Source organism: Microcaecilia unicolor, chromosome 5 (genome assembly GCF_901765095.1).
Source record: "Microcaecilia unicolor chromosome 5, aMicUni1.1, whole genome shotgun sequence".
NCBI classification, from domain to species: Eukaryota; Metazoa; Chordata; class Amphibia; order Gymnophiona; family Siphonopidae; genus Microcaecilia; species Microcaecilia unicolor.
This window is the reverse complement of record NC_044035.1, coordinates 121,643,204-121,656,963: the sequence shown is the minus strand read 5'-3', so window position 1 is coordinate 121,656,963 and position 13,760 is coordinate 121,643,204. Positions and strand designations below refer to the sequence as shown.

Below are 13,760 nucleotides of genomic sequence, written 5' to 3'. Positions count from 1 at the left end.
TTATTTTATTTTATTTATTTATTTATATTATTTATATCCCACAGTATTCCCACCCACAGGCAGGCTCAATGTGGCGTACAGCAGTTTCAAAAATGTACAATAATACAACAAGCATATAGGCAATATCAGAAAGGGAAAGAGAAATAACTGAGGAGGGTAAGGGGAAAGAGTAAAGGTTGACAATGTGTCGCTTCGTTTGCTGGAGTTCAAAAGGATGGGATGCCAGGTGGGTTCGTAGCGTAAGCTCTACCAAAAAGGAAGGTCTTGAGATGCTTCTTGAAGGTCGGGTGATCAGGGGTGAGTTTGACCAATTGAGGCAGTTCATTCCACAGCTGAGTGCTGAGATAGGAGAAGGAGGATGCATAGATGGTCTTGTACTTGAGGCCATAGACACCTGGGTAGTGGAGATTCAGGTACGAACGAGTTGACTTGTGGGAGTTCCTAGGCGGCAAGTTAATGAGGGTGTCCATATAAGCAGGGGCATCTCCATAGATGACTTTGTGCACCAATGTGCAGATTTTGAAAATAATTCTGTCCTGCACAGGAAGCCAGTGTAACTTCTCACGCAGCGGTTTTGAGCTATCAAATATCGATTTACCAAAGATGAGCCTAGCCACAGTATTCTGGGCAGTTTGTAGCTTTTTTAGAAGCATGCCTGCGCATCCTCCATAGATGCCATTGCAATAGTCCAGACGGCTTATAACTAGAGACTGAACTAAGCTGGTCCCCCTTAAAGTATCTGGGCATATACTGGGGCCACCCCTTACAAATGTAAATGATGTGCAGGGTTCAGGATAGGTGTAGCAACAGTAAGGTTAGATAAAAATCAGTAAGAAATGATCGGGAAGTAAGTAAACTTATTTAAAAAGAAAATAATAATAACAATAAAAAAAAATCAAAATGCAGCCTCAAGGCAAGATCAGAGTTTCCTAAATTGTAACTATCTCCTTCATTTCCATTCAGCTCACAATGTTTATAATTAACAAATCTGTTTGACAGCCATTTTGAAATTTCAGAATTGTTACAAGTATCTACTCTTCACCACAAAAGCATAATGAGAATTCCAAATACTCATTTTATGTTTAAGAGGGCATTTGAAAATATGGCAATCTCTCAAGTGGTGCTGTTCTTCTGAAACTTGATTGAAAGTGATTTGTTTATAGGATTAACATGTTGTGTCATTGCTCAAAGTAAGTGAAGTGATGCAGATGTATGATAACACAGTGGAGCTCAAGGCAAGACCATGTTGTTTACACAGAGAAAGAGAAAGTCAATGACAGTTCTTGCAGCATGCAGATATGAACGGATATTGTTTGCTTTCAGCAAAAATGCCCTTCACTGCCACCTCTCAGGACTACACAGTAGATCAGGTTTTCAGGATATCCACAGTGAATATGCATGCAATTAATTTGCATATACTGAAGACGTAATATATGCAAATTAAATATATGCATATTGACTATGGATATCCTGAAAATTCAACTGGCAGTGGAATCACCAGACCAAGTTCTAGAAGCCCTGGTCTACATACTAGGCTGAATAATTAACATACAGTGCTACAGTTTTCAGGTGGTTTCACCTTACATTTATATAGATAAATACATCTTGAGAATTGGCAGGTTAATATTCAGTGGGGCAGCTGTTGCTTTAAGATATCTTAATAATTTATCTGAATACCTGTAAGTATAATTGTAGCCACACTATTTGTTTAAGTGGGATCACTGAATATGCACTGTTAACGCTGAATGGATATATTATCAGGGCGAGTAGCCAAACATTATATGGTGGGTGGCCCCAAGTTTTTAGCCCTAAGTTAACTGCATAAATCATTTTGAATATTGTGGTGTTTAAGCATAAGAGAACCTCAGGAGGGACCTCAGGAGGGACTTATTATATAATTTCGAAGTATCAGTAACATACAAAATTATAATATCAGAAAGCAATGGAATCCATGAGATTTTCTTAAATTATCATAATCAATCTGTCCACAAGAGGTAATCAGTGAAGGTTGAGTTTTAGGAAAGGATTTCAACAAATTAATAGAAAAGAAATAACACAATGATCCAACCAGGAAGCAGATGAAAGCTTGGCTCTTCAACTAGGCCTTTAATGGAAGAAGTAACTAACTTGTTAGTCTCACTCTCACACACAAAGAGTGACACGGGCTGCACATATTGCAGAAGGACATGTTTATCCATTCCTATCCTAGCTGAGATAATATTTAACCATCTCTCTGACCTCATGAGCAACTTTCTTTAAATTAGTCACCATACTTTCTAACTCTTCTTACTCTCTTACCTATCTGTATGTTCCATCTTTGCTTATACTCTTCACTATCAATTAAAATGTTCTGCTACGTATTGTGTTGACATTGTAAGTAGTATACTAAGCCATACTTTGTATTGTTATTTGAATATTTTTACTGCTGTAATTGCCTATTCCTCATGTTTGATCTATTCTTACCGTACACCACCTTGAGTGAAATCCTTCAAAAAGGCGGTAAATAAATCCTAATAAAGAAATAAAAAATAAAAATGGTGTGGATAACAGGAGGAAGGACATAGTGAAGGTAGAGGAATGGTCTGGAATTTGGCAGCTTAGATTTAATGCTAAAAAAGCAAGGTCATGCATTTGGGCTGTAAAAATCTGAGGGGACAGTACAGTTCAGGAAGTGAAGAACTATTGTATATGAAAGAGGAGTGGGACTTGGATGTGATCTTAAGGTGGCCAAACAGGTAGAAAAGGCAACAGCGAAAGCTAGAAGGATGCTGGGGTGCATAGGGAGAGGAATGGCCAGTAGGAAAAAGGAGATGGTAATGCCTCTGTAAAGACTCCGGTGAGACCTCATTTAGAATATAGTGTGCAATGCTGGAGACTGTGCCTTCAAAACGTTATCAACAGGATGGAGTCGATCCAGAGGATGGCTACTAAAATGGTCAGTGGTCTTCGTCATAAAGCATATTGGGACAGACTTACAGATTTCAATATGTATTCTTTGGAAGAAAGGCGGGAGAGGGGATATATGTTAAAGACATTTAAATACTTACACAGCATAAATGAACAGGAGGCGAGTCTCTTTCAGTTGAAAGGAAACTCTGGAATGAGGGGGCATAGGATGAAGATGAAAGGGGAAATACTTCTTTATGGAAAGGGAGAATTTGTGGAATGGCCTCCCGGTGGAAGTGGTGGAGATGAAAAGAGTATGTGAATCTAAGAGAGCTTGGGACAAGTACATAGGATTTTTAAGTATGTGAAAGGGAGAATAGATGGCATGGATGGGCAGACTGGATAGGCTACATGGCCTTTATCTGTCTACATTTTTCTATGTTTCTATAACCCCTTATATGTTCATATACTGTGTTCTAACCAAAATAAATTAAAATGTTCTATTCCTGACCTGGAGAAATGAGATTCCAGCTAATGGGTGCAATTATTAAATACTTTCTAAGTGTTATACAATAGCTCTGTTTAAACTTTCCAAATGTACAGGAAATACATAAAAAATAATAAATGCAGAAATGCAAGACACACAAAAAGTGCATTGTTGGAGTCAGGAAACATTCAATTAAAGCCAAAAATCTAGGCCAATGGCAAGCATATAATCATTAACAATAACAAGAATTAAAAACTGATGTTATGTCAGTTTGTAAACTCTAAAATGAAAAGTTAAGTTAATAAAATGTGCAATAAAACAGATTACGATCTGATTTTTTTTCCAGCTAGGATACATTTGTACTATAGGACATAAGGAAACTTGTAACACTATTAATTTCTGCAGAAGATCAAGAAAGCAGTGGTGATGCCTTTGACAGAAAGCTCCCACTAATGGATGTAGTTCTTCTCTGGCAGGGAAATGCAAGCTTTGGTAAAAGGACCTTTATTAAGCTAGCATTTTAGTCAAAAGAAATCATATTTTCCAAGAATCAGAAAAAAGAGGCATATTGAATCAAGTCATGATAACACATAACTACTGAATAATATTTCCTGTGTTACCAGTGTAGTTCATATCAAGCAAAGTAGCATGTGTACTCTTAAGTGGGTTTCTTTACAGTTAATACAAAAAAATAAAGTTCAGTTAAATTCAGTAAATAGTGGTTCATTTATCTAACATGAAAAGCCTCACACTCAGATGTTAAGTCTGTTCATCTAGTCTAAGACCTCCTGGGATGTCAGCGGTAATTGTACAACTGTGTTCCTACCGATATTTATTTATTTATTTATTTGTTTGTTACTTATATCCCACATTTTCCCACTCATGCAGGCGCAATGTGGCTTACAGAGAATTAAATAAGAGTACAAACTTAAAAGCTTAGGCAAGCATAAAAGAAGCAAGTAGGAGGGGTGCATCCAGAGGGTGCCTGATTCTATAAAGAAAAATAGATGCCTACTTTTCTTTATAGAATACTAATTTAACTGGTTGATATGCACATATTCACTTATAAGTGAGCACTTATGCCAGCCATAAGTACATAAGTGTTGCCATACTGGGACAGACCGAAGATCCATCAAGCCCAGTATCCTGTTTCTAACTTTGGCCAATCCAGGTGACAAGTACTACTACTAATCATTTCTATAGCGCTATAAGACTTATGCAGCGAGATCATTGGGGATGAATGCGGTAGGCACTGATTAGCATGCATTTGCAGGCTACTTGCGCTAAGAGCCCTGTTTAGCATGCATTTGCATGCTACTTGCGTTAAGAGTTCTCGAGCGCGTTGTTTCACGTGCTTGAGGGGTCTGATCATGGGGCGGTAGCAAACGCTGGCGCTAGTATGGTGCTAACAGCCTCTAATGCCGGCGTTTGCTTTTGATCATCTGCCTGTAAAATCAGAACTCCATAATACGATAGGAAAGAAACAATCAACCATAGGAGTATATAGAATAAACACTTATTCATTTACAGGCAGATGATCAAAAGCAAACCCTGGCGCTAGAGGCTGTTAGCGCCATACTAGTGCCGGCATTTGCTACCGCACCATGATCAGAGCCCTCGAGCGCGTGAAACAACGCGTTCGAGGGCTCTTAGCGCAAGTAGCATGCAAATGCATGCTAATCAGCGCTTACCGCATTCATCCCCAATGATCAGCGTCCAGTGCACCAAAGATTGGGTCGCTGGCTATGACAAACTATGCCAGCTCCGAGCTGGCATTAGGGTTTGCAGATCATTGGGAAGGAATGGTGAGCCCTGTCAGCCCCCATTCCCCCTACAGCAAACTTGCTAGCGAGGGCAGTTGAGGACGTCCAAAATTTGGACGTTTCTGTGACGGGGCAGTTGAGGATGTCCAAATTTTTGCTGTTTTGGCAATGGGCAGTTAAGGACGTCCAAAATTAGATGTTTCTATGAGAAAGTCATCTTTCTCATAGAAACATCCAATTTTGGACGTCCTTAACTGCCCATTGCAGAAACGTCCAAATTTTGGACGTCCTCAACTGCCCCGTTGCTATACCTCCGACACCCCCTTGAAATTTGGCCGTCCCTGCAACAAGGCAGTTGAGGACATCCATCTTCCGATGGACGTCCTTCTCTTTTCATTGGTCTCCAGCCCAGACCTGTCAAACAAGTGCGGGAGGATTGTGCTGAGCGCATGCTCAGGCACAATTCTCCCGCACTTCTACCCCATAATCAGAGATAATTGCGCTGTTAAATTTGCAGGCATTATCTCTGATCATAGGTCTAATAGTGCCCCGCACTGTTCCAGTGCTATTTTAGAGCGCTGTTTGGAACAGCGTGGGGCTTTTGACCATCTGCCTGTTAGAGATTGTTCTCTTGCTTCCCAGAAGCATATGTAACTGGTGCATAAATGCTAGTGTCTAATTTATATGACTACCCCCACTGTGTGATTAAAACGTACTGTGCTAAAAATGTAGTACATCTCAATTGTACTCTTCATCTATATATATTACCTAGATCATTGGGGCTACTTTTTATGTAATAGGGTGGATTTTAAAATGCATTTTCTCTGTTTTGAAGTGTTTGATCTGAATCAGTGAACAGAAGCTAAAATTTCTATTCCCAAATAAACTGTTTTTTAAGAAAAGAAGAAAATGTAAGGATGATAGATGTTTGTACTGAAACATTTTAGCATTAGGAAAGTCATAGAAACAGATTAACAGATCTGTATTTATTTCAGAGACAAAAGGTTAAACATTCTTTATGTAAATGCAGCTTGAAACAGGAGAGGTTACAAGATACTGAGGAAAGTGAATGTAATACTGCTCCACAAGGGATGAGAACAAGGGAGTGGTAAAAAACAAAACTTGCAGACCAGTTAGTGGTAAGGCAAAGGAAACACTGCTGAAAGAAAGAACAGTGCAATAATTGAAGCTAGTGTTATAAGACCTCTTAGGCAATATGGAATCACAAGGTGCAAAATCTTGTGGATTCATCACTTTTATATACTGCAAATAATAACCTTTAAGTGGTGTACAAAAAACTCCCACTCAGTTCACAGCTAAAAAAAGAAAATCTAAATGATCAATCTCCTAGTGGTGCCCCAAAAACATATAGGGCTCAAAAATCAGCACCTGAAAAAAATCAGCAATCAAAGATAAGGGCTCATTATAGTATTGAGTGCTGATTTTAGTACCCAGATTTGATCACCAGGATTATACCTACTGAAACCAGGTGTAATTTCTGGCTCCCAATTAGGGAGCACATCTCCAATATTCTATAACACTGCACACAAATTTTAGGAACACCTCTGACCACCCATGTACCTCCCATGGCCACGCTCACGTTTGGGTTGCACACTGTATGATTTGGGCACACATTATTATAGAATAGTGTGTAGCAAGATGTGCATGCTAATTCATATTGATGCCAATTAGTACCTAATTATTGGCACTAACTGGATCATTAGTCAATTTATTTGGGCACACATCTTAGATTGGCACCATATATAGAATCTGGGGGATAATGTGCCTAAGGAAATATAGACTAGTAAGTCAAGGCAAGGTACTCACACAACAGTCACATATGTTGACCTACATTTCATAACTCCTTATCCAGATGAATAGACATTTGTAAATAGGTATGTCATTTATGCATTTGTATGAACCTATGCATGTAAATGAGCAGTTTCCAATATTTGATGGTGCCCACTTTGTAGGTGGGCATTTGATCTTGAATGCTGATGGTCATCTGCAATGTAGATTTCCCATAATCATTGGGTCTTATGGATGTGTTCTGAAATTTGTGGTAAACCTCTATTGATATCATGTGATTTTACTACTTAAAGTTTGCATTGTGATAATGCATTGAGGTTTGATCTACAGATTGGTAAAATCTGAATCTTCACATAATAAGTCAACTAAAACCAGTCTTGACTAAATGCAATTTGGTGAAGATAGTTCATGCAGTCATTACTAGCAGGCTGGATTACTGCAATTCTCTTTTTAATGGCTTGAGTAAGACCAGCCTGCATCAGTTACAGTTGGTGCAAAATACAGCAGCTAGGATGACAACCAGGAGCAAAAGGAATGATCATATTATGCCTGTTCTCTGTCAATTACATTGGCTTCTGATGGATGCAAGAATTACTTTTAAAACAATGTGCTTAGTGTTTAAATCTTTACATTTGAATTTTCCTTTGTAATTTGCTAATAAATTGACAAAATATATTCCGCATAGGACACTGCAGTCATCCCAAAGAAACTGTCTTCAGTTACCTGGATTCAATGTAATCAAGTTTTCAACAACAAAGACAAGTGCATTTTTGTATGCTGACCCTTTGTTCTGGAAATCTTTGCCAAATGAATTGTATAATGCTTCTTCTTATTTTAGTTTTAGAAAACTTTTATACATGGCTGCTTCAACAATGTTTTATAATTCAATAATTTTTATTGATGACATAAGCCAATATACAATTCAAGTAGACATTGTACAAAGAGAACCAACTCCGCTGTCATCAGAGTTTAACAGCTTTCCCCACTTCCCCCTGTTAAAGATACCCCCATAACCATTCTAACTGTTGGTTAACATTCATTAAACCATACTATGAAATATTGTATTAAACAGAGTTACCCACCTTCCTCGTTCTTAAAAGACCTAACCCTCCCCTCTCCTCCCCCCAACCCTCCCCCATACCTTCCCAGTCACTTTCTGTCTCCAACCCCTCTCCCCCCCTTTCTAGGAACTAGATGATTCCTACTTGCTTATTAAACTATGTAGATTCATCCTTCGTTGCGAAGCAAACTACACCCTCGAGGGTGTAAGATCTGAAGATACGGGCCCCAAATGGCAAGAAAACCTTTTCTCCTTTTTGGCGAGAACTGGGAGTCCCTTGCCTTCCAAGACACTAAAAGATGTAGTTGGTTCCTCCAATGCCAGTAGGCTGGGGTCTCTGCTGATGTCCAATACTGTAAAATACATTTGCGGGCAACCAGACACATCTTGCGGAGGAACAATGTTTCATATTTATTTCTACCCTTAAACACCGCTGGAACATCTAACAGCATTTGTTCTGTAGGTCCAGAAAGCGTTGGATCTGACCCCAGAAATCTCTTATGGTTGGGCAGCTCCAAACATATGAAGAAAGAAACCCTGGCTCTCCCCACACTTTATACAAGACGGCTTCAAAAGTCCTCCCATATGGAATAGCTGGGATGGGGAGATATACCCTCTGTAAATAATCTGATATGCACATTCTCTGAGGCAAGCATCAGTGACTAGTAGGGGTATGTGAGTAACTGATTTGGTTAAATCCCAATGTGCTAATGAGGTCCCCACCTCTTGTTCCCATTTTCCTTTCAGATGCTTATAATCTTGGGGGGGGGGGGGGGGTTGCCATTTATTCAAAGCTCTATAGAGTAACTGAGATCCCCCTCTCGTAAAGAATGAAAAAAATCTCTAAGTTTGTTCCCCATTCGCCTACCCAGGGAGCCCCGAGATAACGTGGGGATGTAATGTACCATCTGCCCATACGCAAACCTATTTCCTCATGAGTCTCCTACTTGATTTAATAGTTCTGCAGCTGAAATGGGCCTTCCCTCCTCTGTCAGCAGATGCTCAAGGTGAGTGATTCCATGAGTGGCCCAATTTGCAAACCTTTTACTTGTAAGCCCTGGCTGAAAGACACAGTTACCCTGCAAGGTAAGCTGATCTGTGACCCCAGGGTCCCCTCCCAAGTGTCTTATAATCACTTTCCACACGGCCTGCAGCGGGGTCAACAACACACTCTTCTGAAACTCTGGAGGGAGCTGCACTGGGCTAGACAACTGGTGAGGGGCATAATATGCACTCTCCAAATCTACTGGGGTGTAAATCTGATGGTGTAGACACCAGTCCCACAAGTGACATAGTTGACATGCCTGGCTGTATAACTCCATGTCTGGCAAACTCAACCCAACCCTCCCTGACCCCAACTCCCAATTAACTATGAAAACCTAACCTTGGCTTTCTTGCCTGCCCAGCAAAACCAAGAGATTAGCCTATAAAAGGCCTTCAGGACTCTTCGAAGTAACCAGAGAGACAAGGATTGCAAAAAATACAGCCATTTAGGGAACACTACCATCTTCACTAAATTCACTCTCCCTAACAAGGACAAAGGGAGGTCCCTCCAACCCTCAAGCAGTGGCGTAGCCAAGGGTGGGCCTAGATGGGCCCAGGCCCACCCACTTTGGGTTCAGGACCACCCAGTAGCACCACACCTATGATGTGGCTCTTAGGGATCCCCAAGCCCCACCAGCCAAAAACTCCCAACAACTGTTCCTCCTGCATACCTTGTAAATAGCAGATCTTTGCCTGCAGTGAGCAACAACTGATACATACTATTCGCACCGGCCCCATAGCCTTCCCTCTGATGTATTCCCGCCTTTGCACCGGCCCCACAGCCTTCCCTCTGATGTATTCCCGCCTATGCGGAAACAGGAAGTTGCATCAAAGGGAATGCTGTGGGGCCAACATGAGCACTGCTGCTTGCTGCCAGTGAAAATCTGCTGTTTAAAAGGTATGCAGGGGAGGGTGGATGTTTGAGAGACCATATGGCATGCAGGTGAGAGAGGGAGAGACCAAATCACTTGTGGAGCAGGGCAGGAGAGTTCTGCCCTCCCATCTTGGGCCCAGGCCCACCCAAAATTGGGTGTCTGGCTATGCCTCTGCCCTCAAGCAACGTGCGGGTATCTTCCAGTAACAGTGAAACATTCAGGCGGTACAACATCCATAGTCAGTAAAATACCCAAATAGCGGAAAGACTTCATTGCTCTATGCAGAGGAAACTCTTCACCCCAATTCTCCAACGCTTGATCTGAGGAAACCAACGCCTCTGATTTTCCCAGGTTTAAACATAAACAGCGTAGTCCCCATATTCTGAAAAGATCTCCAAGAGAGCCTGCAATGACTCTCGTGGCTGCGTCAGGTGTACTAAAATGTCGTCTGTGAAAGCCGTCACCTTGAAAGTCAGTGCTCTCATCGAGATTCCACCAACTGATGGGGCTTCCACTATATCTCTCAACAAAGGGTCAAGCGTTAAAACAAAAAGGAGGGGCAAAAGGGGGCAACACTGTCACATTCCTCCAAAAATCTGAAAGTCTTCCGTCTCTGTCCCATTAACTGATACTCGTGCCCCAGGGGACAAGTATAAGGTTTTCACCTCCGATTAAAAACTGGCCCGAAAATCCATACTTACCTAAGATTGCAAAAAGAAAGCTCCAATATACCCAATCGAAGGCTTTTTCAGCAGATGAGAAGCGACTGTAAGTTTTTTCTATGTCAATATTCTAAAGAGGCTATAACTTTCCGAATGTTTTTTGCCACCGTGTGTCCATGCACAAAACCCACCTAAGTATCATGTATCAGCTTCAGGAGAACCCGTGCCAATCATTTGCTATTATTTTGGCCAAAAGCTTGACTTCAAAATTCAATAAGGAGATAGGTAGATACGATTCCGCTAATTCTGGGTCTCTCCCCGGTTTGGGGATTACAATAATCCGAGCAATGTTGAGATGTAGAGGCAGCTGCTCCACCCCCACTAAGACATTGAACATATTCACCAAAGGCAGGGCTATCTCCTCTCTCATAAGTTTATAAAATTCTGCTCTGTAACCATCTACCCTCGGGACTTTGGAGAGGGGACTTTGCTGTATCACCATGAGAACCTCCTCTGCTGTTACAGGTTGGTTAAGCATTTCTCTGTCTACCTGTCTCAAGACCGGTGTCGCAATATTATTTAGATAGAGATCACAAGGGAGTCCCCCCCCTCCTCCAGAGCATCGTATAACCATTGATAATAGGCATAAAATATGTTACAAATCTCTTGGTCTGTGTGGACCTGAACCCCCTGTCTCATTCGCATTGTCAAAATTCTGGTGTGCCCCTTCTTTATCACTATGAGTCGTGACATAAGGCGACCTCCCTTGTTCCCATGTCTATGCAGCTTATATTTATAGTAAATCTGTGACGTAAAGGCCCTTTGATGGATAAGCTCATTCAGTGCAGCCTGGAGTTCCAGCACCCTCGATTTAGCTTCCGCAGAGTGCGACTTGCCAAACCCTCGCTGGGCTGCACAGAGTTGATGACTCAGTCGGAGGATCTCCCTTTCTCTGGCTCCCTTTCCTTTTGTGGAGGAGTGGCCTAGTGGTTAGGGTGGTGGACTTTGGTCCTGGGGAACTGAGGAACTGAGTTCGATTCCCACTTCAGGCACAGGCAGCTCCTTGTGACTCTGGGCAAGTCACTTAACCCTCTATTGCCCCATGTAAGCCGAATTGAGCCTGCCATGACTGGGAAAGCGTGGGGTACAAATGTAACAAAAATAAATAAAATAAAAATAAATATAGCTAATGATTTCACTCCTCAACACCGCTTTGGCCGCCTCCCAGTACAGAACTGGATCCGTCTCATAATCCGCATTATGGGCTTTATATTCCTTTCAACATTTAAGGAGATTAGTCTGAAAAGCCTGATCTTGATATAACTCCGCAGGGAATGCCCACTGCCATCTCTGCGCCGATGGTCTAGTTGCCTGCATAGATTGGGAAGCCCCCTACCATCATGATAAACCACCGACCTCGCAAGGCATGACCTATCCAGCAAGGGATCCATGACCATATTGAAGTCACCCCCCACCACTGTGGGTAGTGTCTCACAGGCCAGAAATTGAGTAATAATCATTTTATAATACTGGCGATCATACTGGTTCGGGGCATACACGTTCCCTAACAATAACTTCTGATGTGCTATGGTTTCTTCGCATAAGAGGAATCTACTTCCGGGTCTATAAAAAGAGGACTCACTTCATCCACCACCCCTTTCCTAAACAAAATGGCAACCCCTCCCTTTTTACCCTGGGCAGCCGCAGACACACATTCACCTACCCACCATGTTTTGAGTTTGGCATGTTCTAAAGCATTAAGATGGGTCTCTTGTAGTAAGGCAATATCAACTCTATGGCGTTGGAGGTGCTGCAAAATCTTTGACCTTTTAATTGGGGAATTATGTCCCCCTACATTCCATGTTACAATTTTCAGAGCGTCTCCCATCCACAAGCCCTTCCCATCCCCGGGCCTTCTTTCCTGAAACAAAGGAGGAGGTGTCCCAGCGAACACAACTCCTCCATTTTCCTCTTGTAAGCCTTAGAAGTACTATTACCACATCTGATCTCTCCCCATTACCAATTAGGGATCCTACTCCAGTTCCTAGCCCCCTCTCTTGCCCCAAATACTTTCCCCTCCCCCCCTAGTCCTTCCTACCCCCTTCTACCCCTATGCCTCCTCCTATTCTCTATTGTGGTCCCCTATTTGGAACCGTCATATTCAACACTACCCACCACCCCACCCTCACAATCCAGATAAAACATGCAGATAACACGACCTGCCAACTGGCATTCTTAGTAGAGAGAAAAACAAACAAACAAACAAACAAACAATAATAATAATAATAATAATAGTTGTACCTTTACCATACAGATACGAAGCAGATGCATAACTAGCATTCAGTAACACCACTTCTATAAATGAGAAGAAGGTGAGTAGTAATACTTTATCACACTGTTCCAACTACCATCCACATAAATTTTAGTAGTGGTATACCTGTGGGTCAGTTCCCACTGGTTAACAGGTTATAATCCAATATCACTGATTTACATATTCATGTTTTCTGGTAAAGGATCAATGTTCACAGCACAAATATCCTCACCAATCAATATGCAAATTAAATAAAGGAGCAAAAAGGTGTCCGTAAAGAATGGCTATTGAATGATGTTAGAATAACCCCGGATAACTATCAGGCTTATTTTCGAAAGAGAAGGGCGCCCATCTTTCTACAAAAATCAGGAGACGGGCATCCTTCTCCCAGGGTCACCCAAATCAGCGTAATCGAAAGCTGATTTTGCGTGTCCTCAACTGCTTTCCATCGAGGGGACGACCAAAGTTCACGGTGGCGTGTCTGAAGCATAGCGAAGGCGGGACTGGGGCGTGCCTAACACATGTGCATCCTCAATCGATAATGGAAAAAAAGAAGGGCGTCCCTGACAAGCACTTGGGTGACTTTATTTGGTCCATTTTTTCTTACGACCAAGCCTCAAAAAGGTGCCCAAACTGACCAGATGACCACTGGAGGGAATCGGGGATGCCCTCCCCTTACTCCCCCAGTGGTCACTAACCCCCTCCCACCCTAAAAAAAAATTTTTTTAAATATTTTTTGCCAGCCTCTATGCCAGCCTCAAATGTCATACCCAGCTCCATGACAGCAGAATGCAGGTCCCTGGAGCAGTTTTAGTGGGTGCAGTGCACTTCAGGCAGGCGGACACAGGCCCATCCTCCCCTAC

At 41.9% G+C, this 13,760-nt stretch overlaps 1 long non-coding RNA gene across 1 annotated transcript; it reads left to right on the top strand.

Annotated features, from left to right (window-relative positions):
• The first annotated feature begins 797 nt into the window (after positions 1-797).
• Positions 798-9,439, top strand: LOC115471169. Its single transcript, XR_003942286.1, has 3 exons — positions 798-809; positions 7,347-7,349; positions 9,213-9,439. It is a non-coding gene; the product is annotated as an uncharacterized LOC115471169 (long non-coding RNA).
• The last annotated feature ends 4,321 nt before the right edge of the window (positions 9,440-13,760 follow it).